The sequence below is a fragment of the Motacilla alba genome, chromosome 2 (genome assembly GCF_015832195.1).
Source record: "Motacilla alba alba isolate MOTALB_02 chromosome 2, Motacilla_alba_V1.0_pri, whole genome shotgun sequence".
Classification (NCBI taxonomy): domain Eukaryota; kingdom Metazoa; phylum Chordata; class Aves; order Passeriformes; family Motacillidae; genus Motacilla; species Motacilla alba.
The window spans coordinates 3,737,382-3,758,888 of NC_052017.1; the positions used below are offsets into that span (position 1 = coordinate 3,737,382).

General features: G+C 43.2%; 1 protein-coding gene across 2 annotated transcripts in view; it reads left to right on the forward strand.

Moving 5' to 3' along the window:
* CRHR2 (corticotropin releasing hormone receptor 2) overlaps positions 1-21,507 on the forward strand; it is a 146,798-nt gene that overhangs the window by 43,777 nt on the left and 81,514 nt on the right. The window lies entirely within an intron of this gene.

The following is a 21,507-nucleotide window of genomic DNA, read 5'->3' on the forward strand; positions in this document are numbered from 1 at the left end:
TGTGTGTGCGTGTGTAGCTGCCTACAGCTCAGTGTGTTTGTAGCAGTGCTTCACCCACCTGATAATTAGACAGCCTTTGGCTCATGGAGTAATTAGTCCTACCACCTAAACTGTATTTTGGAAGGACAGTCCCTTTTCCAGGCTGGCTGTGTGAGGAGAGGTTCAAACCCTGCTGGGAGCTGGATGTAACAGACAGAAAGAAGGCTGAGGGCTGCAATCTGTTTTAGCAACTTCATCAGGGACTGGCTGCTGAGGCTGGAGCTGCATCAGCTCCAGGAGAGGAAATTAGGAGGCAAATAATATTCAAATCAAGGGAGCATGGGGGCTCCTTAGAAATCTCCTGGATGCTTTATTCTTCGAGGTAAACAATCATGATGACTCACTACAAATTTGTTATTCAGGCTGTGGGACCCAGGCACTCATTTCCTTTTGCTTATCTGTCAATACCCTTTGGAACTTTCATTAAGAGTTTTTAAATATATTAATTCCAAATATGTGCACCCACTTGTTTGTCACTCATTTTTCAGTGGGATTTTGACTGTAGGGATAATTTCATTCCATGTTTCACTCTGAACTTTTGCTTGGGTGTTGGTGATCTCACTTGCAGGTAGTGTTAATTTTGTGGGGCCAGCATTCTCCTTAAGTCCCATAAAAGAGTGACCCTGACATTTTAGATCTTATTTTTAAACTTGTAGAAAGTGATTTTATTCCTTCCCCAGCTCTAGGTATCATGGTCACAGAACTAGCCAGAAGTTTGGTGCGTTGGCTCTGTGAAACAAAGTCCCCTGCCAGGTCTGTTCTCAGGGACAGACTTTGAGCAGAGTAAAGGCTGCCTCAGAGAACTGCAAAATCATCCTAGAGCCCTCTAATCTCAGACCTGGGTCTTTGCAATAAAACAGGAGGGAGCCTGGAATGGGCTGGGTGATGCTGGCTTTGATTACAGCAGGTACTTCACTACTTGGACAAGTCTCAGTTGAGACCAGAAGAAAATTTCTGAGAATTAAGGGCTGTGCAGAACACAGTGGAAAGAATTTAAATGTTTTTCCTGTATATGAAAGAAAACAAAAACTTGAATACCCCAGTTTGGTTTTTTATAAACTCTGTTGGTGCTTTCACCAGTTTATCAATGACCTGATTTAAAGTTCTTCTCTGCTCCTCTCCTTTTCAATGGTGGCTGATGCTTCTATTGCGCGCTAATAAGTTTTCATAAATTCTTTGCTCTTAAAACAATGGCATGTTAATTAAATTAAAGACTAATGGAAATATGTTACTGAAATGCTGAGGCATTATTTTCTGAGGAAATGGATATTTTTCTCCTTTCAACATAAAATGTGAGTAGCTACCTCCAGTTGCTCTTAGGCACTTCCATGTGTGTAGTTCCTCCAAGATGTAATGCAGAAAACAAGAGGGAAGGATTAAATCGAAATTTGGTCAAATTTTGGTATCAGTAGCTCCTTGGGAAATAGCATTGAAGTGATTAAAGCTTGGGAAAGCAGTAGGACAGCAGGTTAAGGTTTGGATACACAGGTGCAATCTCTTTTGGCATTTGAAAAATAAAATTACTGCATGCAGAACACATCCAGAATTTGGGAAAACCAAATACTAACACATTCTGACCACTTGCATGATTTCACCAAGTTGGTTTGTGGGCTGCCTCGTTTGTGATGAGGCTGATTGTGCTGAAAACTTCAGCTGTCTTCCCCATGCAGATGATAAAATGAGCCCAGACAACTGATTAAAGAAGGGGAAATGGATCTTGAAATCTCAGAGGTGAATAATAGAGCTCAAAATGAAGGTCTGATAGGAGATGGCTTGAATCAACATAAGATTTCTGCCTAGGACTTGTAGTTTTGTTCTGTTTTGTTTTGCATTTTGATGAGGCAGAAGGAGAAATGATGGTTTGTTATATTATAATGATTAGGGGGTTTTTTTGAGACCAAAATCAGACCAATTTAGAAAAACCACCTTGCATTGCCTTTCTTCTGCTAAGAGCTTATCCAGCTCTAGGTTTTAACTCAGCATTTATTATACTGTCAGGTATCCCATGTTCATGAGCTGCCACCTTATAGGAACTAGAGCTTTTTTTTGGGCATTGACTTTGTGAGTATGTTTTCTATATCTGTGAGTATATTTTGCGTATCTGTCAGCATATGTCTCATTTGAAAGCCTGTAAAAATTTTGGATCATTTTCAGTGATTTCTTTTTCAGTTTTAGAAATCGGGCTCTCAAAGATTCCAATTTCCCACCAATTTCCTAAAAGCAGTTCATCAGCTGCAGGGAATGAGCCCAGCAGCATCCCCTGTCAAGGAAAGCTTTTGAATTGTAGACACTGGCAAATGCACACTGGGAAGTGCCCAAACTGTGTGAAAAGCTTTTGAAAAACTCAGAGAAGCACAAGACACTGATCCATGGCCAAATTTTGGTACTCGTGGGGCTATTTCTGCCCCTCACTGTAGCCTCTGTGCGTGTAGGGGATGGAATTCAAGGCAAAAACTGACAGGTAGGTTCCTGCTCAGATCAGCTCATCAGAGGCTTTGGATGCACCTCCCCTGCTTTGTGTCCATCCTGTCAGCTCTCAGGCTTTGCTGTTCACTCTAACTCAGGTGGGGAATGCTATCAAACCCTGCCAAATGCCAGCAAATTCAATGGAAAAGCATTTAGAAAGCTCCTTAAGAAAAAGAACTTGTGCTCAAAAAGCTCCCCTCCTGTTTGCCACACTAGAATAAACTGTTTGTGTAAAATATTTCCATCCTAACTGCAAGAAATTCCCGTGGTGATTCTGTGCCTGGGTCTGTGTTTCTCTGTGTCTCCTGGGAGCTGCTGAGTGACTCAGATAAGTTTCAGCTACATTCGTAAAACAAAGTCTGTCAGTCTGTGAGGATTTTTTATCCCTGACATTTTGTTATTTTGGTGATGCATTGGGGTTTTTTTCCTCCCTCTTTATTTGGGAAATAAAGTCATATTGACAGATTAACAACAGCTCACGCTCTGGTTACTCTGCACTGTGAATATGGGCAAAATGCTCTTTGACCAAGGATCTGAAAATTATGCCATCCACTTACAACTTTGCAATTTTAATGCATTGTTCTCAAAGGGGAAAAAATTAAAAGAAACAAGGGGGAAAAAAGTCTGTGTTGGTGCAGTGTGTGACTGTGCACTTGTCTCTGCTCAGGTTCTATATTTAGTGGAAAATGACAATATCATTGCTGCCCTCTAGATGTGTTTATGCTTTGACAGTGTGAAGCTTTTAGTCTTGTTTTAGGAAACAGATTAATTCACTTATTAGGATATCCTGAAGCTTGATTAATTCAGCAAATGGCCCGTAATGAGTCTGGTTTAGCTGCTTGCTAAAAAGCAGCTGTTCAAGCACATACTTAGAGCGTGCTACGGGCTAAAGTATGCCTCCATTAACACTTCCCCTACAGATTTCCCTGTGCAATGGGAAAAAACAGGGGTAAATGTTCATCTGGTGGACAAAAAGTGTTGACTTTTGTAGCCTCAACTGAACTGAGTTTGTCTCAAACACCTGGTGTGGCAGGGGGGGTGTTCTTTGGTGACACTTGTCCATCACGGGCTGCAGGCAGGAGCTGCAGGCATTCAGAAGATTTTTCAGATTTAAGCCCACAAAGCTAGGTATTTCCAAGTAGTATCAACATCTAATTGAAGTATTTAAGCTCCAATACAAGTCAGAGCTCTAATTGACAGAAGGAGTGAAGCCTAGGGAGTTACTGAGCTCAGCCTAAATGAGCAGCTCAGCTCAGCAGCCCCTGCGGAAGTGACAGTGCTGCTTGATATGCCATGGGGTATTTTGGTGCTGTTTCAGCCTTGTTGTAGCTTTGTGTTTCATCTCCCAGGCCACACAGGTGTTGCAGATGCTCAGTGATAAATGATCCAATGCCCGTGTTCAGGCAGCTGAATTCATCCCCGGGCATGTGTTGTGCTGAAGTGATCCCACACCTGAGGATTGAGATCAAACTGCTTTTGGGATCGACAGGAACAAAAGGTGTCTGTAGCTCCAGCTCCCTGCCTGCAGATCCCTCCCCCCCATCTCTCTCAGTGTAGGGAAGCTCTTTGACTGAAATAGCCACTTCACAGGAGTGTTTTGATATCACACAAAGCATCCTCCTCAGCTTCTCCGGGGACTGTGCAGCTGAGAACAGGCACATAATCACTGCTCACCTTGCCCTGATGGGGACTCGGTTCCTCCTTGTTCTGAGGGGCTGTGCACCACCTTTTCCTCGGCCCTACAACCAGCTGCCTGCTGAGAAAGCTTTGGAGAGCGTTGGTGACTTAGCAACTGTTGTTCACATGGATGGGCATGGGGGAAGGAGCCCCTGGCACAGGGATCACACCTGTACCTGTTAGCAGGGCTTGCTCCACACTGGGAGAAGAATTCCTGCAGTTCATGGTTGTCTCATCTTGAACACAGAAAAGTAATCTTTTGTGTGCTGAAGGAAGGGTGAAGAAGTGAATTAATAGCTCTTTTGGTATGCATTCCCCCTCTTTTGAAAGGCTTTAAAGGGATGAGTCAATTTTTAAAAGAGCTAATTTTTGTAGGTTAAAACCTCATTCTTTTATGGAGATCTAACCTTTGCTGCTTTTCCTTCTGATTAATTATTGTTCAGAGTTCTGGAGATGTGGCTCCAGCCTGCATATAAAACATGAGCCTTGCTAGGAAATCAAGTCTCAGACTCTTGTTCGTATTTTCTGGGCAAGCCCTGTCCTGACAATTACAGAAATGTGCACTTTTAGAAGTGGCTGGCCCAGAGGCTCAATTAACATTTTCATTTATGTTTTATCTCATGTATTTTAGTGTCTTGACCACTTCTGTTGATCACATTCACATGACTTACTTGTTCCCCAGAGGTTTTTCTGGCTTGATTTCTAAAGGCTGCATTTTTGAAAGCAAAGTCCTGCTGTAAATGACAGAGAGCCCTGAAGTTCTGATGGCTTTTCATCATTGTTGGAGAGAAATAAAATGCCCATCATGGGCATGCATGTGTGTTCCCACATTCAAAAAAATTGCTATGAAACCCTAAAGCTACTCTCACCTCATCTGTCTTCTGTAACCTTGTTAGATGTCCAGAAGGCTTTTATCCCACTGTTTAATGACAGGGGATTTGGGATAAAAATAAATGTTTTGTAGTCAATTTTAGTTACGGAGTCACTAGAAAAAGACTTTTTTGTTGAAAAAGTCTGTAGCCTTGCAGTAGCCATGTATCAGCCATCCTGGGGGGTAAAACACAGTATTTTCAGCTAGGAAGTCAGGAGTACATGAAAGTTAAAGGAAGGAGACTGATGAGAAATGCAACAAAGTCGACAGTGGAAAAAAAGAAGTCCAGAATTGGAATTCTGGGGGAGGAAATAAAACATCATTTTTAAGCTCGTAAAGGTTCTCTCTGAGGAGATCAAATCTGCAGCTGATTAGGTCAGCTTGTCTCCAATAGCTCTGTGTCCAGATTAAGATTTCAACCATTTTTGTTCATTTTCTCTTGCTGCTTTTGCAGAGAAACACAAATACACGCATCTTCCACAAATACAGTGGGAGGCTCTGGATTTCAGTCATGCACAGATGGGAGAGGCTTCACTTGTTCCCCCCCAATTTATTTTTCTTTTTTTTCTTTCCTTTGTGAAGCATAATTTGTGGTATGAGATGGCTCTGATTTTGCAGTCTGGAAGAAAAGTGTTGGAAAAAATATTTATGAGGAGGAATGAAAAGAATCCATTTTTCTTGCTCCCACTACTATCATCATGTAAAACATGTGATTTCTTCATTGAGCCCAGGACACAAGTTAATTACATGTAGTAAAATAAGGAGATTGTTAATATTACTTCAGTCAACATTCAAGGACCTTTTCTCCAGCCAATTAAACATGGATTTGTACTTTTGTTCTTTGCTAATAACTTGAAATTTGCTTTGCTGTGGTCCTGTTGCAGCACCCGATTTGGGTTCTCTTCAGTTTAGGCTTGGCTTTGGGGCAAAATTCACCCAGACTTCACCAGAAGTGGAACCGTAGCTGCCATTCTGCACCAAAGCCAGTCAGACCTGAGCAGTGGCACATCTTGGAGAGGGCTTTTAACCCTGGGCCATCAGGAGGGTCAGCAAATAAAGGGTTGCCCACATTATTTTGGAGGCTTCTTCATGATTCTTGCTTTCTCTAAGGCAGCTGCCCCATCCATCTTTCTGGAACTTGCTGTTGTCTAAGCTGGCAGTGACTTCCAGCTGGCAAACAGATGGACTGAAGTCCATTTCTTTCCACAAGTTTGGAATTAGATGATACTTGCAAAAAATGTGTGCTTCTGGAGCACGGGGAGGAAGAGGGAATGGCTCAGGAGCAGATGGGGAAAGGAAAGAATGAAATACATCACAAATCCTCATCTCACTATATCAAAATGAAAGGAAAAATCCCACACAGCTGCATCCAGTGTGGACACTCCCTTGTGGATTGGGATTTCTTGTTTTGTGGTGCCTTATGACCCATTTTGCACCCAGACAAGCTGTGGGAGGCTGAGGTGGAGCCGCCAAGGTGGAATGGGGCTGTTCTTGCCAGGTGCTGAACACCTGAGACTCTCTGGGACTCACCTGAGACTCTCTGGGACTCACCTGAGGCTCTCTGGGACTCACCTGAGCCTGTGTTTGCTGTCCCAAAAGCTGGGGACAATGCCACTGAGGCCATGGTCACCCGCCATTCCGCCTGCCAGCCACAGGGTGTCACACAGAGTGCAGGTAAAGCCAGTGTCCCCTGCAGGGTGACCCTGGAGCGGGGCTGCTCTGGGACAGAGCTGCTCCCCATCCTGCTGCACGGCTAAAGAGCCTCGCTGAGGTGGACAGGGACAATGACACGGTGGGGAAGGACGTTCTGGGAGGGATCCTGTGTCCCCTCTTCTTTGGGGTGTTGCCTCTTTCAGCAGGGCAGTGCTAAGCTTTGTTCCCAGGTGTGTGTTGGGGCAGAGGATGTGGAGCTGTGCAAAGCCCAGTGCAGCCGTTCAGGGATGAAACAAAGCTATCAGAGGAGCCTGAGCAGGCAGCAAGAACCTGCCCTTGGAGGATGCAGTGATTGCTCGTGGCTGGACACGCTGTTTTCACCATGGCACTGCTGCCCTTTGCATCCATCTGATGTCTCAGTGCTGTCCCCTGGCAGCAGCTGTTGCATTTTCCCTCAGTACCTGGCAGATTCTCCACTGAACAGCAATAACTCACAGGGATGTCACCAGCGGGGCACTACCACCTCTGATCAACTCTGATCTGCCTGTGGCTGTGTTCTGCAAAACAATTAAATCAATAAATTAGGCAGATTTAGGTTCTTTAGGGTTCTCTCTGTGCTCTGCTGGGACACAGAAGTTTCCTTGCTGTTCGTATAATGGTGAATCTTTGCGATTTCTGTGGCTTGGAAGAACAGAATTTCAAGCTGCATCGTTGTCCATATAAAATTCTCAGGCTCTGACAGTCATTCAAGGTTTGCTGTCCTGGGAAAGGGAGCCTCCTACTCAGTTTTGGACCCCAACATCCAGACTTGACACTCAGATTAGAACAGCCATTCTTAGCAGCTTGAGAAGTCAATGAGAAATAAGATTTCCCATGGAAATTGAAGGGGAATGGATTTTTAGTAGATATTTTCTTTTTATTTTTTTTTTTTCAATGTGGTTTTCATTCCCCTCAGATGTTATTCTTGGAGTTCATAATTGGTAGCTCTTGGGACAAATTCATAAAATCAATAAAACTAGGATTGCTTTCTGCTGCCTTCTTTCTCTGCAGTGCTGGGAATAACAGAGGAGCAGATACTGCTCCATATGAGACTTGTGCTGGGAGAAGCAATACTTTGAAACAAATTATAGGAATAGTATTTTTTTTTTTAAAGAAAAAAAAAATTCTCAAGTCTCATGAAGAGCTTTCCCTGGGAAACCAAAAGAAGGAAGAACCTTTCCCAGTTTGGTTTTATTGTCCCAAACCCCTAGTGATTGGAATGCCCCGACCATGCTGTGAGAGAGGAATTAATGCAGAGGAGATGCATCCTCCTCAGTCAGCCAGGGAGTGAACAGAGCTTTGGAAAACAGAAAATGTGTTATGGAAATGAGAGAAACACAGAGAATAGGAAATTAGTTTGCTAGTGCATCATCACCATTTTAACTAAACTTAGATGTGACTTCCTAGGGATTCCTTTTCTCATTTCTAAGAATTTTTATCTAACTTAGGAATTGCTGAATTATGCCAGTAATCCCTGCAGCATCAGCATTTGTGTATTTCAAAGCACATAATGAGCAGTCAGGACTTGCTGCAGGATCTCCGGGCTCCACATTCCTGATTCCTGCTCTGCAGCCGGAGCGGCTGATGCAGAGTTTGGAAGCAGGATTTCAGAGATTGTTGTTTCTGGGCTGATCTTAACACGCGTGAACTGAAAACTCGACCTTTGTGTGGGAACCAGTGTGGAAAATGGGACTTTGGGCGCTGGAAATGCATTTCTAGGATTCACAAGGAGGGAACACCCTATTCCTTTGCAGGAAAGCAGAGTAAAAGGCTGGGGATGAGGGGGAAAGAGGGGAGCAAGGCCCTTTCAGAGAGATTTCCCAGTGTTGGCCTTCCACAGGGAAAGCTCCTCACAGGTTCCTTCCTAGGGGGAATTTTTCCTGTTCCAGGAGCTCTGGAGGAGACAGAGACCCCTTACTTGGAAGCCCTTTTGGGAAGTCCTTTGCATCAAGGGTTTATTTTTCTTCTCAGGATGTGGATGGTGGTGTCTTGGGTGGGATTGCAGGGATTTGGACAGGGCTGCACCCTAGCAAGGCCTTTGGAGAGAGAACCCTTTCATTCTTCATGGGGAACACTTTGTATTAAAGAAAGAAAGGATCTCATATGTTAACATTTTGTTTAACTTTGTCCTTCTAATCCAACCTTCTGAATTTCCCACTCTACATAACTATCCTGTATAAACTCACCCACTTTGCCACTATGTCATTAATGACCAAATTAATGTCTGAAAATGCACATTTCCACCAGAGCTGCCTGTGACTCAAGAAGTCTCCTTAGCAGCCCAAGAATCAGAAGGCTTTTGTTGGGTGTGAAAGTGAGGGAACAAATCCCCACTTGGGTCTGCTTTCTGTTTCCAAGCCTGTCTCAAAAGGGACAGGGATAAATCCAAGTGCAGCTGTGGTGGTTCACTGCATCACCCGGCTCCAGGGAGTGGCTGTAGCAGTGGGAATTCTGGGGTTTGCTGTTTCTTACTTCTTTCTGGGGAAAACCAAAGGATCCTCACAAAGATCTTTTAACAGAGTTAAGTCATCCTTGTCCACCTACAAACCCATTCTCAGTCTGGATTTTTTTTTTTTTTTTGCCTTAATCTGTTTTTAATCCCTTCATCTCTCCTGTGTTCACAGCATGTTTCTCCTGAGGGAAAAAAATCCAGCAGTAATAACAGCAGTTTTATTCTCCATGAGCACTTTGCTTTATTCCTTCAGTGAATGCTGAGGGGGATAGAATGATCTCTGAGCTGACCCAGTGAGGTGAGTGTGTCAGAAGAGCACAGATATCAGAGCAGTGTGATTCAGTTTATCTTGGGAATATGTAAAAAGCTCTCCTGAACCTAGAAATATGCTAATCAATAGTTGGAGTTTTCGGCAAACAAAGTCTTTCCTAGGGATTCCTATTTTACTGATTCTCTGTTAGATCTGAGCTGCAAATCTGTGGCTGAGTTCCTGAGATTACAGATGACCACACTCACTGCAATTACAGGGCTCTGAGAGAGTCTGGGGGTTATTATTTCATCATTTCTTTGAGTTGTCAGATACCTGCCTGTCTCCTGGCTGATTTCAGTGCATTATCCCTCCTAGGCTCTTTATCCAACCCCTTTCTCATTTTCCCAGGCCCTGAGCAGGCACAGAGAGAGGCATGAATGGGGGAGATGTGAATGAGTCACTGATGCTCTGGGAGCAGCTGAAAATCAACTGTGTGTGCACTCATCTTCTGGTGCGCCTGAGCTAAAATTCACCTCCTGAAACCTCAGGGAAAGAAATTGATTTCTCAGTGGTAGGTCAGTTATGTGTGTGTGAGTCTTTAGGTTCCTGAGTAGCTTTGAAAACTTCACTGGGATTTTATTTCATTTCCTTCATGAAATGAAGCACTTCTGTGTGAATTTTGAGCATGGAGCTGAAGAAGCTCTGGCTTTGCTTGGTGAAAATAAGCCTGGTGTGGCAATAGGACATTGCAAGTTGGATTAGATGACCTCTGCAGGCATTTCTGTGGTTCTGTGATGTCCCTGCAGATCTCAGATAGATCCTTTAGTCGCCTCTCTCACCAGCTGTTTGTTTTTCATGGACACCTTAGTGATGGTGGTTTTTCTGTGAAGAACTTGTGCTACCAGGTGTGCATCAGAGTGAGAGTGATCTCAAGCTCTTGCTTTGATTCCATTTACCTATTGATGCATAATATGTGATTTTCCTGCACCATTAAAATGGTTTAGTTCATCCTTTGCTTGCTTTTAGGGGAATTGAATGATACTCATGGGGCACTGACCTTTGTCTAGTTGCCATGTTACCTCAGTGAAAATCAGCTGGAAAAGGCAGGGCTAATTGCTTTGATTTAATCCTGAAATGTCAATGACTCAAGTGATGGCTCATTCATGGAAGTTATCTGCTCGAGGTGGAAGGACTGGATAAAAATAGCTTCCTTGGGATGAGCTTTAAGGGCTGGAAGTTTCAAATCATAGCATCCAAGAATGGTTTGAGTTGAAAGGGGCCTTAAAGATGACCTAGATCTGACGCCTCTGCCATGAGAAGGGACAAATGGATGGGGCAAACCTATGGGAAGCATGCAGAAAGCATTTCTGGGGAAGAACTGCAGCGCCTCACTGCCAGCTGTGGCACAACAGGCAAAAATCTGAGTTGCCATCCCAAAGAACAGCAGGTGAGAGAAGGGAATTGAGGGTTATATACCCAGATGTAAAGAGTAAGGGTGATACTGTCCCACATCCAAGGCATAACAGACACAGTTCCTGACTGCAGGGCCCCCAGAGCCTCTGAGCAAACCAAAATTCAGCAGAAGAAAATGTCAGACCCAAAGTATTTGTCTTGTAAATGAAAAGGGGATATGCAGCTTGATTTTTAGTGTGTTTGGTCTAAGTACCTTCTCCCTTCCCATGTCTCAACGGGCAAGAGATGTTCATAAATTGTTTTTTTTCATTATTTTTCCTTCTGTCTCTCAGAGGATGTTCCTGTCCCCTGATTTGCTGGGCAGGCACATGACAGGACCACAGCCTCCCATTAGAAGCACTTGGATTCTGGCTGTGTTGCCTTCAGAGTGAGTTCCAGGACTTCCCTGGCCCCATCTGGCAGGGATCCATCTGGGTGGGGTTGTCCTGGAGCCCTGCTGCAGCCAAGAGGCAGCGCTTGTGGCTGTGCCAGTGGGAAGGGAAGGGATGGAGGCAGGTTCCAGCTTGTTTCTGTCAGAGCAGGCAGCAAATGGGACCTGTTCATAGGTCCTGCAACTGGTCCCTGCTCAGGCTCCTGTCCTCCAGCCCTGCCCTTTGTAAATTAACTCCAATATTTCGGGGACTCTGAAGCTTTCCAACTCTGGAAAGACTTCTCTCCTTCTTCTTTTTTTTGGTTTAGAGTGCAAGAAGTTTCCTGCTAACATGTCACCTTTATTCCTCAGTGTCATTAATTTCTTTGGGGCTGAGCCAGGAGAGTTTTGAGGAGATAATCTGTGTTTTGTAGTGCTTTTTAAGTTTCCATTCGAAGACTTTTGGATGTACAAAGTGCTAAGCAGGCAGCTGGATGTCAGTGTCTTGATAGTGTTCTCTCCAGGTCTCTTTTTCACTGGTAAAAATCTTCTCAATATGGAGATGTGAACTGAATGGCAAGCATCCCTTTGTGTGGTCTGGGCAAACCACAGATACTCTCATTAATACCTTCAGAACTGCAGAAATATCCATGAGCTTGAATATTTAATTTGTGTAAGTGCTGGGTACAGTCACCGATGTATTTGTGAGTTTAGCCATAAGATTTCACAGCTCTGTATCTTTGTTTTCATGCCTTGCTGTCTTGGTGCAGGCCTGCTGCCCTGTAGCACCTGCAGGTTTTCTGTGTGCCAGATGAAGTGCTCAGTTATCACAATCACATTTATGCAGCTATTTGCTGCTCTTCTCTGCAATGCAGAGTTGTTTCCTAGGCTACATTTCCTAGTATAATACATTTCCTGTTGTCAGATCCCTTCCAGTGGATTTGGCTTTATTCCTTGATCTAATGAAGATAAATTAGTGAGCAGTCCTGCTTCATCAGTAGAGATGGGCTTTGTTTTCCAGAAGCTGAGTTTTATTTTTTCCATTACTTTTTTTTTTCCCCCCTGAACACACACTTCAAATACATCAGGCAACTTTGTAGCACGGATGAAGAGGAATTTCAAACTCTCAGGCAAAATGATGTGAGACAAGGAGAGGAGGAAGTAGCCTTTGATCAGGCTCTGCATTGCCTTTTTCTAAAGTGCTAAAACCTAAATAAAATGCAAAAACCTAAATAGCAATGTATTGATTCCCTGAAGGTTTGCTGGTGTCACCTCTTGGGTGCAGGGGACACTTTGGGTGTCACAGGTCAGCAGCCCACAAGTGCAAGAAATGGGGCAGTAGTGAAACCAGCAGCTTAATTCTGGGTCCAGAAAGTGGGAAATGGATTTGTAGGGGATTCTCCAAGCCTGGCAGAAGGGTCCCACAGTGTGTACATCTGAGTGCAAAGCTGGAAATGAGAAATGCTGACTTAGAAATGCCCTGGAATAGGACAGACATTGCTGAGAGAGAAATGGAACCAGGAACAAGTTTCAAAGGGTGGCCTTGCCAATAAGACTGGATACTTTGGAGAAATAGAACTGGGAAAGGTGCATTGTAATAAGACCCATGAGAGGTAATTTCAGATAATTAGCTTTAAAGCATTTACAACATGGTGTGGGCAAAAGCTGATAGACCAAGAAATGCTTATAGTGTATTGTAATTAAGAAATAGTTGGCTTCTGATTGTGATATCAGGACTTATAGCATCTGTATTGTCTCACCCTTCTCATGAGTCTGAAAATAAAATAAAAGTGTTTAAAGCACCTCTCAGTTGCCCCATCTCTGGGTCAGAAAAGGACTTAATCTGACACAAAAAGTGCAGAATCAGGGTTTGTACTTAAAAAGCACTAGAAGGAGAAACAAAGCTACTGTCAGGACAAGGAAGGAAAGAAGAAAACAAAATAGGAGAGGAGAGGGATCAGGTTTTGCTGTGCATTGTGGGGTTTGATGTACAGTGAGCCTGACAGCCTGACTCTGGAGCTGAGCTTTGTGTGTCTGCTGAGCCCAGCTCTCACACACCCACCTGAAGGAGCCACAGCCAGCACTTGCAATAAATCAGCGTTTTTTGAGTGCCCCAGGCAGTGCTGATCCCAGCTGTGCTCTGGGGCAAGCAGAGCTGGAGGCAGCCAGGTTTTACAGGTGCAATCCTTATTCCTGAATGGGTGTCATTAGCTCTCCCCTCTGCCCAACCTTCACAGCTGCTTTCACTGCCAGCACTCGCTGAGATGAGCTAATTACACAGATTATGCAATTTTGCTGCACATAATACATGTAATTTTGTAATGAAGGAGTGGTGCTATGTAATAACAGTTCACACAAACCTGCCTTTGACACGAGGCTCTGACAGGGAGCTCAGCAGGAGAAACTTTGCATAAAAGAGTTAAAGAAGACCATCAGATCATTGATAGGGAAAAAGATCTCCAGACATTTCTGTGTTCTTTTGGAATTGCTGATATATCCACAGAGATATTTTTTTTAAATAAGTGGATTTCAGCTGCAGTAGCAGTGTCCTGAGTGCTCAGATGAATTTCATGAATACAAGCAAATAAATGATTCACAGAAGACTTGATTTCATCTTTTATTCGCATGATCAGGCAAACGATTATTTTTGCTTGTTGCAACACTGTGGCTTGTTGCTGTGATGGTGTTTGTTGCAGTCCTCTCTTCATAAAATAATAGAATATTTAAGGCTGAAAAAGACCTCTAAGATCATCAAGTCAACCCATTAAAACAGCACTTCCTGTTTGCTTCTTTCTGTGTGGACAAGATTATTGATTATTGATGGTAAAATTAGCTTCATTTTGCTGGCACTGCTGTGAGGCCTAAGGACCCGATTTTTTTTTTTTTTTCAATAAGCTAGAAACAAACTCTGGAAAATATTTTCCCCAGGCAACTACTGGGAGGCCAGAGAGGAAGGAGAGGAGCTGTGCTGGGTTAAAGTGGCAGAGGTTTGGTAGCAGAGGAATGCAAGAGTGGTTATTCTGAGAAGAGGTGGTATGGGGCTGTCCCCACATGTGACAGAGCCAAATTAATTAGCTAAACTGTTAATTACTCACTAAACTGTCTTTTTCTTAGGCTACAAGTTTTCCATCTCATTTTATCCCCTTATTCTGATGAGGAGAGGTGGAGAGCAAGAGGTCTGATGGGCACCTAGCAGTCAGCCAGGGTCATCCCACCCCAGGGGGATATCAAATAAATGCAAGAAAATTCATCCTGACAATTTTTTTTTTTTCAAAATTCTTCAAGCTTGGGAATACAGGAGGGCTGAATGCTGCAGAGCATAGGCTGCTCTCCCAGGGAGAGGCTTCCAGAAGGCAAACTGGGGCATTTGATTGGAATTTTAAATTGGAATATTTATTCAGACTCATCTCTAACTGTATTTTACACCAGGTGGAAATGTTTTAAATCCAGCTTGTGCTTTATAGCTAAATGCACTGCCTGCTTTTCACTCTCAGAGCACAGTCAGGATTCAGAGTGCTGACTCAGAGACATTTTTATCTCTCAGTGAAGTCATGAAGAAATTCTCTCTGCCTGTAGCAGATATCCTTTCCCAAAACAGACACACCAGACTAATGTGATGTTATTTTTGCATGAAATTCCAGCTCAGTTGTCTCCCTTCAAAGAATATCAAAATTAGTCATTTTTCATTGAAACAAAGGCCCTGATCTGTGGTATCATCATTCCCTCAAAACATTTTTAAACTTCCCTGAAGTTTCTGATGTCATTTGACATGCATATCCTGTTTGGCATGGTCCTTAAAATCCCACAGTAATGAGAGTTTCTGCCTTCTCTAACGTGGCTCTAGAGGATCTAGAGCTGAGGATCTCAGCTTCCAGTCTGGTGCCATCAGCTGATTGTTGAGGAGCTGTACCACCACACCTCCAAGTTCTCCTCCACTAAATGCTCTCCATTCAACTTCAGGAACTTCAGTTTCTGCCATTTCAGCAGCATTTGTGCATCAAATTCCCTCTCAGTTATCACAAGGAGGGTTGGCTGTTAAACTGCTGCTCTCTGGCTCCCCAAACCCTCCTACAAGTGTTTTCTGTGTAACTCAGTGCTTCAGTTCTGAGGCCAGTCACTTCAACAGATCATTTTCAACAGCTCAGTTTCAGGGTGGGGAAAAGTGTAAGTGGAAAAAAGTGGTAAAAAAACAAGGGAGAAAATAGATGTAAAGGAGAGTTTGTAAACTGGCTGTGGTCACTTGTAATCAAGCAGCATTTCCTGCAGTCTGAAGCATCCTGTAAGTGATTTTCATAAATGATTTCAGTACAAAGGTAACAGAGGCCCTTGGAGTCATTGGCATGTGCATTTTGCACTGTAAATCTGTTTAGAGAGATAATGAGCTGTATTGTTCTCTCAGACTGAACTAAATCCGAAGTTCTTCTCTGAAGTTAAATGTTTCTTTCTGACATATTTGTGATGTGCAGTCATGTAACAGCTAATTACAGTGATTAACTGCATTTCACAGATGATGACCAGAAGAAACTGTTACACGAGGTATGTTGCATCTCCTTTGTGTTTCAAAAATAACAAGAGCAAACTTTAATTACCTTTGTACTGTCATTAGAATAATCTGCAAACATTCTTCTATTGGTTAATCCAAAGATAAATTCTTGTGCACAGGAATGGAAGAGACATTTTCTTCTAAACACTTCATGTGTAATTACTTAAAGAATCTTCTATCTATAGAAAGATTTACATTCTATTTTAAGATAAGAGTTTGAGGGTGGTGCATCAAATGATCTCATTTCACATGATATAATTAAGATCAGACAGCTGAGGAGGAAAAAAAATAATCTTGTTAATAATTTAATTTTGAAAGCCATTATTGGGAACTACTCCAACTACTCCAGGATGTTGTAGCTGCATGAGAGTAAAGTCATCTTTTACTCACTAACATTTCATTTGGGAACTGTTCTGGGGGAAATCTCTCTTTATAAGGCACAGCAGGGGAAATGAAGGTTCAGCTGTGAACTCCCTTATCAGAGAATCAGAGATTGGTTTGCGTTGGATCAAAGATCATCCAGTTCAGCTCCTTCCCCGTGGGCAGGGACACCTTCCACTAGACCAGGTTGCTGAGAGCCCCATCCAACCTGGCCTGAAACACTCCCAGGGATGGGGAATCTCGGGTTTTGTTATGGATAGGATTTACAGAATCATAGAATCAGAGAACAGCCTGAGTTGGAAGGGACCCAAAAGGATCATCCAGTCCAGCTCCTGGCCCTGCACAGAACCCCAGCAACCCCACCCTGTGCACCCCTGGGAGTGCTGTCCAAACCCTCCTGGAGCTCTGGCAGCCTCAGGTGGGGCCATGCCCAGCCACCCTCAGGGGAAGAACCTTTTCCTGATCTCCAACCTAAACCTCCCCGACTCAGCTTCAAGCCATTGCCTCAAGCCTTATCACCAGAGAGAAGAGATGAATGTCTGCCTCTCCACTGCCTCTCAGGAGGGTGTTGAAGACCACGGTGAGGTCTCCCCTCAGTCTCCTCTTCTCCAGCTGAACAAGCCAAGTGCCCTCAGATTCTCCTTGTATGGTTTCCCCTTCACTGCCCTCCTTTATTTGAGAGTCAGGAGTGTCAAGTCTTAACTACTTCTTGTCAAGGTCAGGATTAAATGTGTGAGACAGTATTTCTTGTTGGGACTCAGATGTTTATTAGTTCTTATCCATGTCACAGTCTCACAAACCCTGAGTTCTACAGCACTTCACTCTAAAATACTACAAAATGGGCCCTTGTCTATCTCTGCAAGGCCTTTGAAGGATCAACTGTCCAGTTCAGAAATGACACCTAAATTATTTTTACTTTTAACCCAATAACCAACAACCTGTGCCCTGCAATGGGGACTTTTTTATCCAATTACACAAAACCACCCAAACCCATGGAGAAGAAGGTGATGAAGGAGCAGCCTCCACCCCAAAACCTCCATCTTGCTTTATATCTCTTACTGTGTTCTAAACCCTTAAACTCTGAGTTTCCCACCCTGTGATATCACACACTTCTATTCAAACTCCACACCACAATCCCAGTTCTGTCATTCCATTTGGACCTGACAGCCTCAGGTCAATGCAGTGTTCTCCTGGGGGTCAGTGCCTGGCAGCACAGACAGTCTGAAATTCTCAGTAACCAGGGTTCCAACAAGGAGCACTTATATCCTTGCTGTGCTTGTTGTGGCCATCACTCTTTTGAGCTGTGATCCGTGACTGGGGTTTTTTATTGGGCATTTTGAAGTCTCCTCACTGCCTGGCTTGCATCCTGCACCCAGCCTCCAGTTTCTTGTTCTTACACTGTTCTTTCCTAGCCTTAGCTCACGGGAATTTTGCAAATGTGCTGTTTTCAATCACAGCACCTCAAGGGTCTGGGTCTCTGCCTGAAGCTTCTGCTGCTGGAAGTAAAGCCAGCGCTGTACAAAATCTCCAGATGCCATTCCAGTAGAAAGATTCTAATTCCTAAGACTCAAAATGTTCTTTTGTGGCTATTAATCCATCACTACACCTGCTAAAATCATGGAGGGATCATAGTCCAGACTCGGGAATTGTTAACATCTCTTCGGGCTGTGGCTTTCTGCATGGTCTGTGTGCACCTCAGGTAACCCTGCCACACCAACCTGTCCTGAGAAAATGTACAATTTCATTTAGATTTTATTACTGTAGAATTCTTCTCAGCCTAGTGCTAGAAAACTGTAGCACTGGACCTCAAGATCCAACATAAGGGGGGTTTTGTTCATATGAGGTGGGCTTTATCTCACTGAACTTGAGCCATCTGTGAGTGATGACTCCTCAAAGCCTTCTCAGCTCCACTTCTGCTCAACAGAGAAAGGTGAAGGGACCAAATCGCCCTCTGAACACGTCCATCTTTAGCAATAATCCCAGAGGCTTCCGCATCTGAACTGTTTCTGTGACTAAAAACAAGTGAGGAAGGCCTTTTATCTCATCTTGAAGATGGATGGGCTCCTCAGATGGGCTTTAAGGGGCACCACTGCAATATAGGCAGAAGAGGAAGCTTCCACAATTACTTAGGTGTATTTTGTGAACAGATAATTAGAATGTAGCATGGTGGACCTTTGTATCATCATTTTAAAAAAGCTTTTTCCCGCCTTTTCTTTATTCCTCTCTTCCTGTCTTGCCTAGAGATAAGGTCTGACCCACCTCTGGAATTTCATTCCTTCAGGGGTGGCAAATGCATTCCTGAAGGAAGAACTGCAGGTGTTCCAGAAGGTCTTTGCCATTTGGCTTTGCTCTGGGAATGGGAAGGGACAGAGCAGTTGGACACAGGCTGAGTTTCCCTATTTCACGATTTTAAAATAAAATTCATAGGGTAAAAAAAGGAATAAACAGAGCTTAATAGAACAGCACTTAATTCATCCCTTGAGGCACTGGTCCAAAATGAGCATTTCCAGTGGAACTGCTAAGTAATTGCTTATTTTTCTTAGAGAGGAGGCTTGAGGATTTGGATGCACATTTGTGCAGAGGTTTTATGTTGCACTGCAGATTTTTTCATGTTCACATTAAATGGAAAATAGGTCTAAACTTTCAAGCTAGCATATTTTTCAAAAATATCATGTAGCTTTTCTGTACCCCATTCATGATGTGCACAGGAGGCTCTTCTTGCCATAAAACATAATTCACTGCTCTTCAGATGCAATCAATATTTCATTCTACCTCTTAAAAAAATGAAGTTACCTTTTAATTTGTCTATCAAAGAAAACAGCTCTAGTATCACCATATCACCTTTCTCACATTTGATATACAAGCCAGGAGCTCATTATTACTTGGCAGAGGAAGTTTAAAGCTGAATTAATTTGAAAAGTGTTAACATTTCAGACACTTTTTCATGCACTTTGGGTTCTTTGAAGTCCAAAGCAGTTCATCTGCCCATTCAAGCATCTTTTTTTTCCTGTTGTTTGTAGGGGTTTATATTTCCTTTTTTGTATTCTACACCACAGTTGTTTGTGGCAAGCTTGGGATTTAAGGTTTTATGGTTTGGTACCAAGGAGAATATCAATTAAGCTGTCCTCACTTGACTACCCAGTGGTTAAATATTGCTCACTCAATTTGCTCTTGGGGAGCTCGTTTTGTAGTTGAAAAGGAAATGGCACTGAGGATAAATCTGCCTCAGTGTAAGAGATGTAATGTACATGTTTTCAGTAGTTTTTTTCTTGTCATAAGAGAAGATCTGAGAAAATCTGTTGCCAAAGTCAGTAAATGTCTAAATGGCAGCTAAGTGGAAGTGAATTATGAGCACTAAACATTTCTCTGAGGTGAATGAGCACTTCCAAACATATTTTACCTGATCTAATTGCTCTCTTTGTTGAAGGAGATGGTAAACCTTTTTTAAGAGACCTTTTTTCCCCATGTAGTTTCTAAAACTCTTCCTGCATTGTCACTGAAACAACCAAACTTAGTGTCCATCTTCCACATCAGCGTGACAAAAAACCGGCAGGTATTTTAGGAGCAAGGAAATCCAGCTCTGAATGACAGGAGCTTTCTGCAGCATCCTCCCTTCTATCCCTTCCTGCAGTTACCTGTATTAAACTAAATCTGGGAAGTGCTGAAGCATCACCAACTCTTTTATCCTCTTTAGAACACCTGGAACATTTCCTGCACCTCCAGTTCTTGGCTTATGTCCTTGCTGGATGCAGCATTTCTTTAGGGATGGTGTGGGCATAAGAGAGTGCCCTGCTTCCCTTTTTATTGTTTAATTTCAGTCCAGATCAAATTTATTGTGCCATTTCCAAATCCCTGGAGGCAGTGTTTATGTCAGGACAATGTCCCAGGAAGGTGGTACTTAAATCTGTGGCGTGGTTAAACCAGCAAATTTGCGATTTGGAAACTTCAGTTCTAGATCAGAGAAGATCCTTGTATCAACTTTAAAAAAAAGGGAAGTATAGGGAAAGAGTGTTGAGGAAAACACTGAGCTGAGTGTCAGGTGTCATTTTAGTATTTTGAGAGGGGTCTAGAATATTTGAGGGGTGGGGAGAGGGCTGTTCTGTCCTTTTTTGTACTGTGAGGAGATTTATATAACAAGCCTAAGGTTAATGCCCTGCATGTAAAGCTGTGCAAGGTGTGCAGTGTTCAATGCCAGCATGAGATGATTTATTCTTTCCATTCACATCTTTACCATCATGGAACTGCATGGAGAATGAATCCCCCTGTTTCCTGCAGTTCCCAGAGCTGTTTGAGTGCTACAGACAGCACTGAGATCACAGCTATATGGGTCTTTAAAAGATGTGTGTGATGATGTTGGAGCTGCCATACCCCGTTTGCCAGGCTGCAGGGAACCCAAAACCACATTGGATGGTTCAGAGGTGGCCCACTTATCATTCCTGCTTGAAGTAAGCTCAAGATCTTAAGATTCATCAGGGAGTTCAGCCAAGAAATGAAGCTGGTGAAATGCTTTTCTTAGACTGTCACAGCATGTGCTGACAGCATTTTATGTGCTATAAAATTAGAAGAGATTTTAAAATTCCCTTTCTCCCCCCCATGCCATTTCAAACCCCCAAAGAGACAATAATTAGTAGGTGATAAGAAAGCACCTTCCCACATTAACAGCAGGTTTCCCAAATGAGAGATGCATTGTATTGATCAGGTTATGGCAGGGGAACAGCCTCTTCACCTCTTTTCCAGCTGCCTTCTGCAGAAGATTGTTCAAAGTCTTCCTGGCCAACAGGTGATCACTCAGCTCCTTGTGCAGGGGGGAATCTCTTGAGGAGGATCATTTGTGTGGGGGCTGAGAGATGTCTTGGGAAGCTGGGCTGAAGCAGAGAAGCCAGGAGCAGTGCAGACAGTCCCATCTCATCCCCAGAGAGCCAAAGGCATATCTCTGATCTGCATTTTCTGGTTGATAAGGTGCTGTGGGCATGAAAACAGCCCTTACAGAACAATATGGTCCTTCACAGTTCCCTCTCAAAATTAATCTTGTACTTCGTCACTTTCTTTTTGATATCACTTGCAAACCAAATTTCCTGGTGTCTGTATAGCACAAGAAAACATTATGTGAAATATTATTTCTCTCAGGTTTCTAATCTCACTTAAAGTTTCAATAAATGCTGTCCTGGAGGGAAGGACTGGCACAGGATTCATATTCCATGCTGTATTTTGGGAAAGTGTAGAAATGCATCAATGGAAGCAGCAATATAAAGTAGGGAAAGGGAAGCCTGGAGGGGTTAGGCAGTTGGTGAACTTTTAAATCCAAGTATTATCA